Source organism: Heterocephalus glaber, unplaced genomic scaffold (assembly GCF_053883595.1).
Source record: "Heterocephalus glaber isolate CG9 unplaced genomic scaffold, H.glaber_assembly_v1.0 deba00001666, whole genome shotgun sequence".
In the NCBI taxonomy this organism is placed as follows: domain Eukaryota; kingdom Metazoa; phylum Chordata; class Mammalia; order Rodentia; family Bathyergidae; genus Heterocephalus; species Heterocephalus glaber.
Window position 1 is genome coordinate 13,582,486 of NW_028258406.1, and position 18,536 is coordinate 13,601,021.

General features: G+C 36.8%; 1 protein-coding gene across 22 annotated transcripts in view; it reads right to left on the reverse strand.

Moving 5' to 3' along the window:
- The window catches only part of Enox1 (ecto-NOX disulfide-thiol exchanger 1), a 571,647-nt gene that overhangs the window by 341,140 nt on the left and 211,971 nt on the right, over positions 1-18,536 (reverse strand). For 17 of the 22 annotated variants that reach the window (XM_087197407.1, XM_087197408.1, XM_087197410.1 and 14 more), the window contains one exon: positions 6,643-6,749. The exons of 3 other annotated variants lie outside the window; for them this stretch is intronic. The gene's annotated coding sequence lies outside the window, so the exon portion shown is untranslated. Of the gene's footprint in view, positions 1-3,765; positions 3,829-6,642; positions 6,750-18,536 lie in introns of all 22 variants that reach the window. 2 more of the 22 variants (XM_087197396.1, XM_087197398.1) reach the window with 1 other exon arrangement.

Here is an 18,536-nt window from a genome sequence, read left to right on the forward strand (position 1 = left end):
AGGAATAGAAAAGGCCACTTAGAAGAGTATGCAAACAAATTAAAGGATCAGAGGAACTGGCAAGGCCTGGTTCTGGTCAGGAGTGTGCTAAGCCCAGATGCAAACGCTTAGAGGTGTCAGTGGAGAACGAGTTCCACCTCAGTGCCTGGAACCTGGTAAACAATGGCTGCACACATGAGAAGAGGTCAGGGAAGGGAAGCAGCTGGGCCATATCTCACATATACATGTGAGATATGTCATTTTTATTGTAAAGGCAATACACTGGAAGGGACCTGAATCAAAATAAATACCCTTTCTACCTCACTACATGTCTCCACTGACTACTATCTGAGGACCCACGCCATCCAGGCCTTTGCAGATTTCAACAGCACTAAGATATATTCCCTATGTCCTATCTTTCTGCTTTTTTATTAGTTGTGATTCAGTCAAGACTGAACTTTGATGATAATTTGTCTGAGTAAACTAATCATTAAAAAATCAGCTCTAAGGCTGGGGATTTAGCTCAGTGGTGCCAACACCTGCCTCTCAAACACAAGGTCCTGAGTTTGATCCCCGGTACCAAAAAAAAAAAATCAGCTCTCAACCAGACTTCACAACATTCTCATACTTCTCAATAAATTGAACAGGAAGAAATAAAACCAGAAAACTGTTAAAAGTCTGAAAATTAATCTGAACTATCCTTATCACAGATCCTTGGGATGGACTTAACAAGTACTGTTGTCAGACTGGATTCCTACAAGTGAGGGCCTTCACAAAGTGCCTCAGCAGGGATAATGCAGGCAGGGCTACACTGCTTGTCTTCCCATTTGTGCTATCAATACCTCCCTATGGGCCAATTGAAGATTATTGTTTCAAAAATGCCTGCAAGCTCATTGTTGGTTAAGCTGGCTCAGCCAACCATGAAATTATGGGAGAGTCAGGCCTGGCCCATCTTCTTGCTTCTGGTCTGGATCACAATTATTATCTCTAGACCCCCATCCCAGGTTCACGGACCAAATAGGCAATAAAGATCTTTAATTAAGTCTGAATTTTCCAAAAGGAAAAATTTCCCCAATAAAATCAACTGCTTGTTGTCAAGTTCGTGTTCTTAACTCTGTATTTTCTTTGGTTTCCTTAAATGAAAACAAACCAGAAATAAAACCATGAAAATGAAAAGGTTTCAGACTGCCCAAGAGAGTCTTATGGAGGAATACATTCACTTACTCTCTGCTTCGAGGGAAATATCAAGCTAAGTGTATAAGGAAAGCAAACTTTAAAAATCCAGTAATAATGTATGAAGATAAATGTTATCTTTGATTTAAAAAGGTAACTGAGAAAGATCAAGGAAAAAGATCTGAAAGTGAACCTCCTATGTAGTCATCAGATAAGATAAATGTGAGTGTAATTTTGTATTATTCTTATGGCCTCAAAGTGAATGCTTTTGTTCTGAAAAAAAAAAAGGTCAGCAAATAACTCAGGAAATTTTACCATTTGAAATGACTGGATTGACTTGTCAATAGTAATCAGATATTTTCAACACAGCTTGCCTAAATATATGCACATCTTCAGAGGGCTCATAAAACTTATACTGGCAGGAAAGAAGAGGTGATCTGGAAGGCAACTCCAGAAAGTGAGTCTCTGCCATGAAGAAGACAGCACTACAAATCCTAGAAGACAGCTCTGACCCTCCTCACCACAGAGAAGCCAATCGCACACCCTAAACTACTTGACAGGCTTGACTCTTCCACTGCTGGGGAATCCTTGGTCAGAAACTAGGTTTTCCCCATAAGAGTAGCTGTACAGTACATAAAAACAAAATAAATCTTAAAAAAAACAAACAAACAATGACTTTCTGTGTTTGGCTGAAGGCCTCTTTTCTTTTGAGTATAACTAATATTAAATTCTACTCCAAAATAAGACAATGGTTTGAAAACTGAGATTAAATATCTAATTATTTGAAAATATGAGACAGAGAAAAGTGAGCTCTTTTACAAATGCACTTATTTGGAAACTGACATGGTTTTGGTTCTTCATTTTTGTTTGTTTTTTTTTAAGAAAAAAAATTACAAAATTTCTTACAAGCAAAACAGTTTCTAAATCCCTGCCTCTAAAAAGGACCTCTGTTAGAGATATTCCAGTTGCAAATGACAGAAACCTAATTCCAGGAGACTGAATTAAAAAGGGGAATTTATGGGCAAACATAACTGAAAAGTCCAAGGGATAAAGGGTTCGGGTAGACCTAGGTATTTAAATTACACAAACATTTCTACATCAGTTAATTCTGCTGTCCTGTGCATTGCCTTCATTTTTAATAGGAAACAAAATGACTCCAGAAGCTCCATATTTCATTGTATCATGGAGCAGTTTCAGTGCTACAAAACAAAATAAAACAAAACAACTTCTAAGAGTTCAACATGTGTCTTAGGGCAGAGTTTCAGCCTGGTTTGGTTCACAGGCCCTTCCTGTGGTCTGTGAGGCCAGAGAGTGACACGGATTCTGAAAGGCTGACTGGCCAGTCCTGGGATTCTGTTCCTGCAGCTGCACCTCTTGGTTCCATAGGGAAGATGCAACGTGGCTCCCAAAGGAAAATATTGTGTTGTTACTGAGAAAGGGCTGCATGCTGCCATCTAAGACTGATAAATGTTACTATAGACTCTTGCTTTCCCTCCATTCATTGTTGCTTCTTCTTTCCATCAAAAGCCTATCAAAATGAAGTCCAGGTATCATCTCTCCAAATCCCACTGAACCATTCACTTAAAATAGTTCATTAGAATAACAAAGAGCTCCTCTGGACTCTCTTCCCTTCTGATCCTCTCACCACTCTTGGTTTTTCCCTCTATCACTGAATTTATAACAAGTTTTGAAACTCTATTTGTTTGCTTTATGTATAATAAATTCCCCAAAGGTATTTTATTCTTGACACCTAGGACAATCTTTGACACAAAATGAGAATTTGCAGAATTGGGCTGTCATTGTTGACAGAGATGATTATTTCCGATGGTCTGTCAGTGGGTCCCTGTAATATCAGTCACATTGGATTTATTCAGAAATTAAAATACAATTACCCTAACCAAGTTTCCTTCTTTAATGTCTTTACCTTGTAAATGAAAAGTGGAAAATTCAGTAACTGAGAAATGCATGTTTACCTATTCATTAGGCCTAAATTCAGATAAGAATAGGAAAATATTAAGTGCTAAAGTATCTTAAAATAATTCATTAGGAAGTGCTAGTCTCTCTAATTTAATCCCAAACCTAGTGAAACAATGATTCATTTTTAACTTCATTATATTTTCAGCTCATCTTCTGACTTCCCCAAAATAGAAGTTTTGCATTCCACTAAGATCAAAGATACTTTATGTAAAAATAGCCGATGGAACAGCAATGTATGACTTTTCAGATGATGTTATTTTTAACACAGCTGAAATTTACCATTACTTAAAATATACTAACTACACAAGTTGATTCTAGAGAATAGTCCTCTGCATCCTATAAAAGTATATATGCTCTGAGCCTAATGCTCATAGGTCTTCTCCATCTCCCATGAAAATGAGAACCATTCTACATTAACCCAGTTCTGGCATTGCAGGTTTCAAAACCATTCATGTCAACTTGAACTCTGGTGATCAAGTTTAAACTTATACTGAATTCCACGTGAAGATCCTAGAGTTTCAGGAGAGATCAGGGTACTAAGGTCAAGGAAAAGGTTAACTAATATTAGCTGTGTGAGGCACAGTATCGGGTGCATTACACACAAGCGGAGTCATCCACATTCCACTTGGTATCTACCTTCAGTGCTCATCAGCAACAATCTGGTTTCACACTGGAGAGACAATTGGCCATGCAGGAATTCTGGAAAGATGGTATAAGTAGGCAGAGAACCTCACATGCTGTTCATTATGGGAAATTTAGAGGCATTTTGAGAGTAGCTTTGCCTACCCAGCTTCCTAGTTTCATACCTGGTTGCAGATAAGGTACATTTATTTAGTACTTGCTTAAGATTAGATGTAACTGCATATCTTATCTCAAGGCTATTCATTGCCTCAGTCAACCACCTTGAGAACTCTGAGAGGGTTAAATTATTACTGGCCTGGTTTACATATGAGAAAACAGAGCCTCAGGAAGCTTAAGCCAGTTTCCCACAATAATGTGGCTCAAAAAGTAGCACAATCCCTTTTTTCCTTACAAAGATCCTAAGAGCAATTTCCAGGATACTTGTACATAGCAAAGGAGTTGCACATGATATTGTCTAAAAATGAGAATTAGTCATCTTGGCCCAGTGAATCTTTTGAGGTATTATAACAGTAATTTAAATTACCAGTTTGTGCTATTTAAGCAAAACTTTCAAATCATGAAGTATGCCTTTTAATTGTTTAAGAGGTTAGATCATAAACAATCCATATTTAGAGAGTAAAATCCTACTGTAATTGTACTCTATCCCAGTAACATCTTTCAAATACCCTCATCATGCAAGAGATAAGGTTTTTTAAAATAAGAAATTTCATATAACTATTAAAAAGATCCTAAATTTAATTTCACTTGGATTTTTAAAATGAAATCAAAATTGGAGAATGTTATCTCTTCAAGAAATGTTTTCTCAAATTCTCCTCCAAGCATAACACACCTAACATAGAACAGAGCTAACATTTGTTCATGATGAGGTTTCAAAATGGAGCAATTATATTAAGCTTAGGGGATTATTTATCCTCTAAAATTTACATGGTACATTTCTGCTTCAGGAAGTTACTGACCTTTTGAAGCTACAGAGAATTTCTATACATCAAAAACATTTTTTATCTTAAAAGGTACATTAAGATATCTTAAAAGTCAAATTTGATTTCATAGGTTTAATAACCTGCAACAGTTAATGATTATATTTGATAATATAATAACTGAATGGTAAAATAACATTTTGTATCTTAATACCAGTTTAAATTGCACCCAATATCCTGATGGCACAATAGTCCATGAAGCTGTTCCAGCCTCCTGCAGACTCCCAACATCTGTCCCTTTCCATGGCCATGCTCAGGCAGGGCAGGAAGCTCTCAGGTACAACAGTGCCTAAGAACCAACTCATACAGCATAAGGTTGTTTTGACTTAAGAATATGTAGTAAGCTTAGCATATTTAAATTCTTTTCACATAAAATTTAATTTCTCAGTTTAGAAAACATTTGTTTTAGAAGGAGATGGGTTGTGTTCTTGGCCTCTCTGTATTTCAATATCCTGCTGGCCTTTCCTGGTCTCCACACGTCCCTGGAGCCAAAATCATCTCCAACTCCTACAGGGAGGAGCAGGAGCCTTTACCATGTCACTCAGAGATATTTCTGATGTCGTACTAACCTCCTTGGAGGGTTCTGACATAGAGAAGTGAATGCTCAAAAAAGAACATGTGGAAGTTTTTACTGACAGTCTCAGCTTCGTATGGGAGATGTCCTCTGAGGTCCTGAAAGGGAATTCCAGGGAGGCCATATGCCAACTGATTTTTGAAATTCATTGAAATCCCAGAACAGGGCTCACCTCAGCTCCAGGAGGTAAACAACTCATCATAACATATTTATTAACCTGGAAATTTTTAGCTAAAAATTGCAGCTTTTCACTATATTCCCAGAACCTTCCCCTTTCCCTGAATCACATTGCTTTCTCACCCTTTTTCCCCCCTCATTTATACAGAATCTTAGGGTAAGAAGAGACCTTGAAGGTTAAATTTTTCAACTCTCTGGCTAACCTTTCCCTTCCCTTGGTTTTCAATGCATCTCTATGCCCCAGCTCCCTTCCTCCCATCATTTTTATTATTCTTCCTCCTTCCATTTGCTAGGAAAATTACTGCTGCCTATACAGTAGGTATGGGTAAGATAATGGGCACTCCTGGGCATGAACAGCAGAACCAAAATAAGCTGGCCATAAAAAGTACTGTCTAGGTAATAATTTGAGGTCTAGGATCAACCCATCCCTAAGGATCTCCCTAACTTCACACTCTTTTACGTCTTAATATATCAAGGTAAGATGCAACACTCAGTTTTCTGTTGACCTAATGAATGAACAAATTGTTACCTAGCCAAGTAAATGGCATATTTGGAGGCTATCACTCTCCTTAAAAGTAGAGAATTAAGACATCAGTGCCATTGGTCACAGACACCTTATTACAAATTAGTAATATTTATTTGTCCTAAGAAAAAAAATGGGAGTTTGTATTAATACAGATGAGTAGAAGGCAATTTTGGAGACTGGGATATTTTGTAGGGGGAAATAAAGGATATAGAGATGGAGGTGGAGGGGTCCTGAAACAAACTGGGAAATCTGGGCAGAGACAGGTATCCTACAGACACCACCAGCACCTAAACATTGGTATTAACATACAAACATGACAGCAACAAAACTGAAAATAAATATTACTATTTTTGGACTAGAACTGTATAGCTATAGTTAAAACACCTATGTGTTGATTTGGGGAAACCTACATTGTGTAGTCTATGAAATAGTCATGACAACGATTAATAGTGGACATAGGTCTACTATCATTCTACAACTATTTTAATTTTCTAAAACATACCAAAAAAACAAGGAAAAACAGCTCTGCATTAGATAAGACTAGGCTTTACACTCAGCTGATCTGGTGACAAAGCCAGAAAAGACGGTTCAGATCTCAGTGGTGTCACAGTACTTACCGTTTCTTTAAAATTGGCTCACTTAAACATGTCTGCCTTCTCCCTTTTTGAAGTCATGTGCACCATTCAATTTTGCTTTGGCCTTTGCTTCTGCAAATTGTTAGTTCCTGCAGATAATAACAAGTGGAAGGATTAAAGGAACTACAAAATAATGAACAAACAAAAGAATGGCATGATTCAGGCACATGTGATATTCACCCATGGCAGACATACTCAGGACAAGTTTATTGTTGGTTTTACTTTCCACTCTAGGCCTAGAATACTGTGAGAAAGCACAAAGCATCTCTCCAAGTAAACTAATGGTACTTGGGAAAAATATAAATAATTACACATGAGTCCTAGATAATGAAACATTTCTTGTTATTTCCAAAGAAATCACATAATCACTTCTGGAGATTCCAGAGATATTCTTCATTCTTAACACAAGGTAAATGGGATGTAAAAGGCAGGTTACAAAAGGATCTGGCTATACACTGAATCAAAAGGAACAATACTGGAAAAAATAGTAACATTACTAACCTAATCACAGTCTGGGCTGCAATCCTATTTCTGCCTACATTTATTTTGAAAGCAATCCTTCAATGACCAGTATATAATTGTAGATGATTTTTTAAAAGTTACATCTCTATGGCACCATACAATTTACAACATAATTGGACATTCATTATCCCCTTTGATTTTTATAAATTTTTTGTATCTCTTGTTTCAAAATGAGGAAATTGGTGCCCAAAGGACTTGTGTGGCCAGTGCAAGGACACACAGTGACTGGCTACAAAGTCAGGCCTCAGAAAAGGTTTTCTTACTCACAGTTCAATACACATTCTGTTATACCAGCAGTGTTTTTCTTACTTTCAAAATCAAACTAATTATACCTCAGACAAGAATTGATACTTCTTAAAACACGTGAAAGTACAAAGCAGTTTCATATAAAACAAAATTACCCTTGCATTGTCATCAACTATTGGTATTCTGAGACAGTAAACTCAAAAAATCAAATCTGAAATAAACCACTAATATTCCAGAGCTTTCATAAACAAAAAGAAGTTAGGATTAAGGAGAGAAGCCACAGAGCAAAAGCGCTATTATTAAAACATAGTATTGGTTCTGTCCTGATAACCTATAAATTACAACGGTCATTGGGAGCATACAAAGGCTGATAAAAACAACAAACAAAAAATGGTGTATATTTAAATAAAACAAATTTATTAAATTAAAAGATACATTGCCATTAATGTCCCTCAAATATTCACCACTGTTTCAAATACATTCTTCTTCCCATCCTTCTTGCCAGAAAGGATGCAGCAGCATCCTTCTGAAGCAGCTCTGGAAGTCCCCTTTCATGAATGTCTTCATGAGGTGTGATAAAAAAGTGTGGTGAATGTTGTTGCTCAGTGCCATCCAACAGAAAGACAGGCTCATAAAATCATTATGGTGTGTTCTCACCTACCTTATTCACTGGATCTGGCTTCCTGCAACTTCTGGCCCTTCCCCAAAGTCAAATGACCATGGAAGGCAAATGTTTTGAACTGATTCAGGACATTTAGGCACCCATGATAGTAAAACTAAAGACACTAATAGAAGAGGGCTTCCAAAACTGCTTTAGAAAGTGGCAAGAATGATGGGATAAATGTGTTCGAAGCAAGGAAGAATATTTTGAGGGAGATTAATGGCAACATGTCTTTTATTGTAATAATATTTTTTAATTTAAGCATTCACTGTAATTTTTTATCAAATCTCATATGTGCCCTTAATCATTTGTGTTTTCACCTGAGGATTTTTTTTTTTTGCATTGTACCAAACTTTGTTACTTTTAAAGTACTATACAATACTTCTTGGTATTATGTAAAGTATTCTATTTAGACATGTTGACTTCACTAATTAGTCTATAAATACTTGACTTTTACCCACTGCTTTGGTGAGATAATTACTGAGGAAAGGCCAAAACATTTATGGTCAATCAGATGAGGAGAAAGAGAATATGGTCTTTCAATTGAGTAAAATGTAAAACATTACATGGCAAAGCAGAAGCTATTAGCAGGATCAATATCTCTCCTAGTACCTTAATAAATCATTACATCAAAGGCTCCACACAGGATGGAGAAAACCTCAGTCTACTTCCATGTAAGCTTCCAAATTGGAAAATAAAATTCCATTTAAATTACAAAGACTTAATTGGTGTACAAAGGATATGACAAACTACAAAACCCGTTTCCAAATGCTGGATGTATGAAGAGTTTTGAATCATCAGTGAACGAAGAAAAGCAGAGAGACAAAGAACACTGCTACTCTCCGGGCTGCACATTTATAATTTGCAACTAGTAAATATGTATGAATCTGCTCCACTGTAGCTAGGATGACACACTGCTTCCTAGATACAGCACAGAACAGAGAAATCAAAGCAAAGGATGGTTCAGCAGTTACAACCTACTTCCTCCCACATTTAACAGTTCTCAATTTTTCCAAGTCTCATCCTACTTAACTTACTCTCCACTGGGTACAGTTTCATAAAATGAAAAGTACTTTGATACCAAAGGATGTTCAATGTATAGCAAAAAGCATCCTATGGGGAGCTCTCACAGTATCATGAGATATAAATAATAGGGTTTTTTCTCTAAATCCTTAATCATTCCCATTCTCTTTCATGCTTTTAGGAAAACAAGCAAGCAATTAAAAGAAGTTACTAGGCTTTCAGGTTCCATTTTCTTTTTTTTTTTTTTTAACTCTAGAGCTAGTTTTCTAATATGTAGCAAAAGACAGACATGTTTTAGAGATTAATACTATGGAATATTAAGCTTTCATTTACGGCTGCTGTATTTCCTTATTTACTGAGATGACAGTGGATATAAATACTATTTTGACTCTATAACTTTGGAATGTTTAATTAAAATGTTTTTCTTATGAGTTCAAATTATATAGATCTTTCAAACTTCATAGTAAATTAAAACAGAACTAAGAGCTTGTATTAGAAAATTACCTTAAAAGGTTAACAAAAGAAAGTAGGGATCCCCAACATCTTGAAATATTCATTCATGATTCTTCCTTTCATTCAACAAAGTTATCAGACACTTAAATATTAGGTTTAGACTAATGATAAATATTAGGACTAGGCTTGTTGATAATTACTTCAAAGAAATTCCCAGAAGGTTCTATCCTCAAAGAGTTTGACAATCTACCTGGGTATATGAGGCACATAACGTTTAAAAAGTTAAACAGCATTATAAGATTTAAATAAAAGCAAAATAAAAATAAAAGCACCACATAGGATTATGTACCATATTATATGCTGAAGAAAAGATACAGTAAGATTTAAAGAAATCTCTGTTGGCAGGGGTTTTTGGGGTAGCAGCAAAAGAAAAGTAGGAAGGAATGAAAGGACACATATTCCAATCAGCAGAAAAGTGTGAACAAGCACGTGAAAGAAGACATGAAGCAGGAAAGAGATCATGTTGCTGGGTCTTACCTCACCAGTCAGGAAGGACAGTGGCTGGACTTCATGAGTCTCAAGGTCTGAAAGTTTCACTTAAGATGAGAGAACTATGAAGAGTTAGGAAAATGCTCATTCCATCTCCAAAGCCTGGAGGTGAAATTTGCAAAAGGGAAGTTGAAATTGCAAAAGAAGGAATACTCTCTTCATGAATCCATGCTTCCCTTGTGAACAAGAGGTGGAGGCTTTCAAAAACAACTCTGAGGCCATCAAAAAGCCTACTTGTTATAGAAAAAATAGGTTCCCAAAGGCCCAGGAACAAACCACAATTTCAGACAAGGGCATTGAGAGGATGGTTCTTTTAGTAGAAATCTCTCCAAGGAGCAGGGATGAGGGTATGTGACAGGGCCTTCTATCTGCAAGGGGCAAGGATAGCAGAGATGAGAAGCATGGTAGCTTTGATGTTCTACTTCTGAAAAGATTAGGTGTCTTCAGAGCTGGTTCGGGAGTTTTACTCAGTACTAGGAAGAGCATCCCCACTTCACTCATCACAGCAAGGGTAGCATCACAAAACATCTTACAGTTAAATCTGCTGGGCTCCAACAGTTTAAGGAGTTGGGAAAAAAGCAGGTCAATTTTCTGGCTGGAAGTAGAAAAAACAGGAATGGTAAGAAATAAGACAAGGGGCAAATTATCAGTTAGGAGGACAGGCCTGGGACCTGCACTCATTGCTAGAACTGATATTCTTTCATACTCCCACCATTTCCCACCTTAAAAAGTTTAAGCAAATCTAGATCCAGTGCCCTGCTCCAGGAAATCACAAGAAAGAGTTGGTGGTGGAGGAAAAAGAGCCTATGATAGGGACTGGGGATTTAGCTCAGTGGTTTCGCCACCTGCTGCGCAAGCGCAAGGACCCGAGTTCGATCCCTGGTACCAAAAAAAAAAAAGAGCCTCTGATAAAAGTTACACTATGAGGGATGCTGCTTGGAAGGCTATTCTTGTGGTACATTCTGGAAGCTGGGAAAACCAACACGATGCTGAGCTATCCAAAAGGTACCCTCTACTGGGGACCTCAACAGAGAAGAGCAAACATCTTTGTTAGGCAATCAGCTTCTAGTTGGCAGCTGCCTTTTCTGCTTCCCAGCAAGCACCACTGTGACTTCGGTCAGTTTTTCTGCAGAAAGGCCATCAATCCTTTGCTGATCATGGAGTTTGACTGGATAGAAGAATTCTGCAGTCTCCAGTCTGAACTATCCCTCTGGGTGCCCTTGTTCAAGCAGCAGTTAATTTGAAAATAATTCGCTGGTGTTCATTTCCTTGGGGCACAGCTAGTCTGGTCCAGCTAGCAGGCTGGACAGGCTCTCAGGCTGGGCTAAGATCTTAGCACAATACTCTGAAATGGTTCCAGGATGTGTCTGAGTTTAAACTGGGATTAAGAAAAGTCTAGGACTTCTTGATCACGATGAATTAGTCACTTATTTGCCTTAGTCACTCTGGTAAGCTTTCATTTCCTTATTTTTGCCTCTGCAGCAGGTAAACATTTCTACCTTTCAACACTAAATAGACTGGATAACTCATTCTTTTTCTTTCCTACTCTTCTAAGTAAAAAGTAAAATGAATCATTATAGCAAATTATAGTTGAGAAATAAACAGAAAATACAGAGATTAAAGAGACATAGATTTTTTTAAAGAAAAGTTACTGGGTTTGTCTTTTTAAGTAGCAGACTTTGTTTTACCCATTGCCCAAAATAGTTTTGGGGACCAAGATTTCTTTCTGATGAATGAATATTTCTTTCCTCCCACCTATATCTATCCTCTCTCACACTTTTTTCCCTTAAAAATGATGAAAACAGCATGTGAAAACCTTTTTTCTCACTCTTCCAATCCTTTGGCCCCCTTCTCTGCTAACCATTTGGCTTCCATAATGAAAAGGGTGCCACAAACAGGAGAAAAATATGTTACAAGAGACTTTCTTAGTTCAGTACACTACTTACTCAGTGAAATCTGGCAACCTACACACATCTGAACTGTTGGCAAGTCACTGTACAATTCATCTGTGCCAGAATAACAGCATCGGCAACAAATATGCAAGGGACACAGGTCACAAAAATAGCCCCTCCAAACAAAGGCACCCTTAGGGTCTTTACATTCTTTTCTTATTTTCAGTCCTCAACATTCTTTAATTAGAACTGGTTTTTTGACCTTTGCCTTTTCATGAAATGCACTGGAATACAATATTCTGTGAACAAGTTTTTTTGTAGCATAGAAAATTCAGGGGTAGGTAAAAACAAGTCTACGGATTCCAAACCCCAGATGTTAGATTTAAACTTTATTTCTTGGGAAGTTTTGGCAATTGATTAAACTAAAAGTCTCAACTAGTTCAAAAATTAAGCAAGAAATCTCAGCTTCCTTCTTACCACAGTCTCACTTTTTTGGGACAATAATCATAAACAGTTTCTCATTCAACTCTTGTACATACAACCATATATATCTGTATATGTACCCATGTGTATTTTTCTGATATACACTTAAACTACATGGAAACATTCATTATTTCATTCAAATGTGCTCACTTGTTCTTTTAAATGACTACACTGTATCCTATTGAATGGATATACTATGATAACTACATTTTTGTTGATGTACTTTTTGATTACTTCCAAGGTTTTTGTTGTTGTTTGAGTGGTATTTTTTTATTATTTCAGTACTGGAGATTGAACACAGAACCTCAGGCACTTTAGGCAAGTACTCTACCAGGAGCTATATTCACAGCCCTTTTCATTTTATATTTTAAGACAGGCTCTTGCTAAATTGCCCAAACTGGGCTTGTACCTACAGTCTCTGCTCTACCCTTACTACCTAGGATTACAGGGGTGTACCACCAATAAATAAATAAATAAATAAATAAATAAATAAATAAATATATGTTTTTGTGTTATACTACTTATATATATATTTATTATATATAATGTATATATATGTATATATGTAGATATATACATATATTTATATAATATATAAAATATATCATAGGTAATATATGAAATGCCTCAAAATATGTTTCTAGTATGTACTCCTAATAGTTACTCATTTCTGAATACCTCAAACTGTTTAAATTATCTTTACAATTGGCAATTTAATTGAAAACAGGAAAATACTGTCATATTTTAATTTTGATTGCATCATTAATAAGGTCATGTTTGTTGGCCACTGTATTTCTCTTTGAACTGTCCATTGATATTCTCTTCTGCTGGGTTGTTACTTTTTGTTGACTGATACATATGAGTTCCTTGTTTAGGAAGGAAATTAGTCCATCATCTCTCATATATATGACAAATACTTTTTTGAGCTTTCCATTTGTCTACAGGCTTTGGTTTGTTCAGTTTGTTCAGTCTTAATCTTCGAGAAGAGAAGGCATCTTAAACAATTCATCAGTAACTGTAAAACAGATTGCATGCTGCCAAATGTGATGTGTTCTGAGGAGGGATTACACTTGTCTTAAGTGACAAGGTCACCTGGATTAATTAGTAAAAACTATCTCCAGTTTCACATAGTCACAGATGCCCTCCATAATGTGGTCCCTCTCTCCTGGCAGCCTTGTCTTAATCTCAGTAGGGATCCTGGCCCCAAAATGCTAGCTCCTTGCATCTGGAAGTTACTCAAAACTAGTAAATAAAATTTTACTTTTTATTTGTTCCCCTGTGTCCTTACAGATAATTCTAAGAGGAGGAGGAGACAGAACAAAGTGTATAACCAAAAGGCAGATCTAGAGAATTACTGTACTGATAAAAGAATTCAGCAAATTACTAGGATTCCTTTTGATCTTAACAGTGATTACCCCAGGCCTTATATGTCAGGATCTTGAATGTTGCCTGTTATTGTTATCACTAACCAGGGTGTGCTGTGCACAGAGAACTGACTGTACTTGCTACTGGTATGCAAACAACAACAAAGCACCAGCCCAGCCAACAAAGAGCCTGCTTGTGCTGGAACAGATGACACATGGTGAGGCAGAGCATGTTCTGCTGTGAGCTCGTAGGGGGCAAATCCTGACTCTCTAACACATTACTCAGAGCCAGATAACTTTTTGTGGCCCCAGACTTCTTATGCCTAAGATGCAGTCAGGCACGGTACAACAGAATAATAAATGCAGTAACATCATAGGGCTGGTATAGGATGAAAGAAGTACATAAAGTAGTGCCTGACATGCATGTGGTGAGTTTTAAATAAATGTGACCTGTCAGTATAATAATTATTAATAGAGACAACAATGCAGAGTGTGGAGAAGTCCAATAGGCCTTACACAGATGAGTAAGTAATAGCAGCTACAGAGAAAGGAGCCCCAAAGGAGCAATCAGGAAATGCAGTGAGGAGCAGACTGGAGTTGAGTACAAGGCCTAAAATAAACAAAGATGAGTGTCACAAGTGTTATGTGCCTTCTAAAGGTAGGGAATGGCCTCAACAAAAACAGAGACAAGGAGTAAACTGCTGTGAGTGCATGTAGGTAGGAGGAAATTACTTCAAAAATGTAAACTGCCAAGGGATTAACCCCACAAATAATCTCTCAGACTTTTTATTTAAATAAGAAAATGTTTGGTTATTCTTTGTTCTCAATTAACAAACTGAGTCATCTGTTATAAAAGAAGTAGCACTAATCTTTAAGAAAGTTGTCTTCCAAATGTTTATCTCTGAGGCAAATATTTGAAAAGAGAAACACCTGTCACAGAAATGCTGCATAGCAGGAGAGACAACTCTCCAGACTGGCCCGTAGTGCTCCTGACTGCAAATGCTGTGGAGGTGGAGCTGTGACACTGTTAGCAAAGGCATTCTTTCATTCAGTGCATATCTGATGAATGCTCATCACTTGCACATTACCCTTCCAGGAGAGGGAGACAGGGAACAAAAAGCACCGAGGTCTCTGCTGCTCCCATTGGGCTTTTACTTCAGTGCAGGAATATGCAGTGATGGACAGTATGAAACTAAACAGGTGAATGAGATTTCTTTAGACAGTGAAAAGTACTGGGATGAAAATAAAAATGGGTGTTGCCATGGGGTAGAACACTACTGTAAAGAAATGACATCCGGACTGATGGCTGAATGATGAGACAGTGGGAAGTAAAAGGAAGTCTCCGCCTGAGATAACTGCAATTGCAAGGGGCTGAAGCTGGAAAGAGCTTGGTATGCTCACAGAAGAGGAAGGCCAAAGAGACTGGAACAGAGTAAGGGAGAGTGCAGGGGAAACTCATCCTAAGCAAAAAGTTACTCTGATTCCAGCTTTGGACACAAAACACACATCTCCCCCTCCTCCTGTGGTTTGCTTCAGGCTTAGGAGCTCCTCTGCTCCAAAGATGCATGAAGCTGGGACTCAGAAACTTCCATAACTAGTGGTTCTGTCTCATGGATCCATGATGGGGCCTTGGGATCCCAAGCATTAAATGGAAAGAAAATGAAAGGCATAAGTGAGGAAAAAGCCACCAGGGAATGGTAGCTCCAGTACCCACAAACACAAGCATTTTGGAGTTTGGGCCTGGGAGATTTTTATCCACTGTCAGCAAATTTCAGTAAAACTAGCTTAGTTAAAGAAGAGATTCTGCATTTTGGTTCCTTATTTTGTCTGTGAGCTCCCAAATTATGACTTCGGACAAAATCACTTGGGGACAGCAGAAAACCAAGGGTTATGCGTAAAACAAGACAAGGGGAACAAGGACAGTGGCTGGTATATCCCTAACCTCTGGAGATTTATGTTAAAAACAATACAAAAACACAAAAACATGCCATCCTAGTAAATGTTGCTTAGGAGCACTCTGAAAATAGCAAACCAACTGATGGAGAGAAAATGATTCTCACCTATGACAGCAATTTTTAAAAAGATTTTCTATTTTATTTCTTGGCCCTATTTTTAAATGCTCGATCTTTACAACAACCATGAATATTATAGTAGCAAAATAACTTATAACTGGTGATAATTATGAATAGGAAATTTGAGCTGCCTGTTTTCCTGAGCCAAGTTTCAACTAAATGATTTTGCTACTGAAATTATGCTTTCTTATATAAACACTGAGTGTAAGTAAGTCACTCTGGGGATGCAGTGTTTACATTCACTCCTCATTTGTTATTTATTAGCATGAATGAATAAAGCTAGTTGTATTTGACACTGGATTTTTTAAATTCTTAAAGTAATAAGATAATTTCTCTTTATAAACTATATTTCATTATAGTTGATTAACACAGTATAGATCTTTAACAAGTAAAATAATTTACTGAACTAGACTTATATTCTAAACAAGATGAGTTTAAATGTCCATTGTGGAAATGCTTTGCAAATTATAAACTACTGTAAAATGTAAGAGCATATCATTATTATTTTAGAGTTGATTTATTATGACAAGTCTTATGGCTAAAGCACTGCCTATTTTTTTCAGTGACCATGTCTAGATCATCTCAAATAAGAATTAGCAGAACAATCTGCCTTTCCAGAAGTAGAGACAGCCAATGGAAAATGCTATTCCATCCAAGAAATCAATTTGTTTATTCATAATTTGAACAAAATGCTTCCATGCCAATTCCTGATTTTTCTCTCCAAGAACTTTATAAAATTCACTAAAACAGTTGGAGGGGAAAAAATACAACTAAAATCTGATAGCATAATTAGGGGCCTGGATGTTTGGAGTGAAAACCATAAGACCAAATCTTAGCAGGAAAGTAAAAGAATATATTCACTGAATGGTTAGCAAAAATAGCATTATAATACAATGTTAGCATAAAAAGCTTTTCCTCCACATTTGCATTCATTTTTAATATTTTACCTCAATTATTGCTTTTAACATAATGTGATGTTAAGGTTGAATTCTATCACTTTTCCTTTTATTTAGCCATGCATAGTTTGAAATATTTAATATATATTTTTAAATGAATAAAATGATATCCAATAAGTAAACTGCTTGCCAAGGGGCACTTTGTTAAATTTTTTTAATTACTTGGAATGGCTAATATAACTCTCAAAGTTCAGTTTACTGCTGTCAAGATGTGGTCAGATAATTGTTAATTAATCTTATAAAAACTAGGAGAATGAACCATAAATGCCCATAATTTCAAGAAAAGGAGCTGGAGTATAGAGAGAAGTCCTTGCAGAGGAAGAATCAGTGCTTACTGTACGTTTCTGCTCTGCTCTGCATGCTCCCCACAGACAACAAGGAAGAGAAAAAAATTTATAAAGCAGACTTGTAAATCTTAATAACACGAGTCAGGATATGATTGTGTGACTTCAAACAAATTCGCATTTAACAAGCTAGAGACTCAGAGCCTGGTATTTATTGAATCGCAAACACATCTTTTCCTGGTTTCTTGTTTAAGATAAACTTTATGGCAAGATATTTCAATTTGTGAATTCTATCCAGACTGCTCTCTAATGAGAATACAGCCCTATTTGGGTTTTAAAGCTTTCTGACATTTAAAGATGTTTACTTTGGGTCTCTAAAGACCACAAAAAATACTCCCCTGCTATAAAAATGCTGATCTAATGTACTTTCAAAACATAATATGAGAAATCCCTAGATGATGCATCTTTCTTTGTGATAAAATAATACTCTTTTTTCAATTCTTTGACAAGTGGTAGTATTATTTATAAACTCGAGTTACACAGGATAGTGTGTAACTACAGCAACAATATTTTGATAAAATATGTCAGGTAAAGGCTTTGCCTTCAAAAGGTAATCCAGAAATCATCTTCCCTTTCCCTGGAATGCAGAACACCTTCTAGCGCAGCCAGCAGGTTTGCAGTGCACTGTCCATGGAAAATGTCATATGTTAAGAACATGCAACATCTGATTTAAAATTCCTGATGTGCCAAAGAGCTACTTTCAGCAACCGTGTCAGGGTCCACTCAGAAGAAGGTCAGAGCCTGTCCCGGCTATTTCCATCACTAAGTGAGAGGAAATCACACTTTAACCAAACCTCTATCAACCTGATGACCTCCTCCCAGAAATACTTTGTTTGACTGCCACTTCATTTGAGCTTCTAGGGGTCAAGTTAGATCCCAAGTTGAGAGGAGAGAATACCAAAAGAAAAAAAAAAAAAAAAGAACTTAGCTTCTAAAATAATGCATCCCCAACACAGCCAATATTTCTAGTTACCCATTCTTCCATCTAGAGTGAGTGAGTCCTTAATATTTTTCTTGGTAGGCCAAAACTCAAGTTCCTATACTAATTTATTAACGTGTGTCCATTAGTATAATTATTTGCATCCCCACAATCATTAAATTTTCAGACCTCATCTCTTGATGAGATTAGACAAAAGAAGGCAAACAGATTTCATTTCAAAAGCCAATTTTTATCTATTAGGACTGACTCCCTAGAGGTCTGACTTGATGAAAATCCTGAGCCTGAGCATAGTGGAAAAGTGTAAGCTAATGATTTCATGATACCTATTAGTCACAGGGGCAGATCTGTCAAATCCCCAGAGCTTACCATGT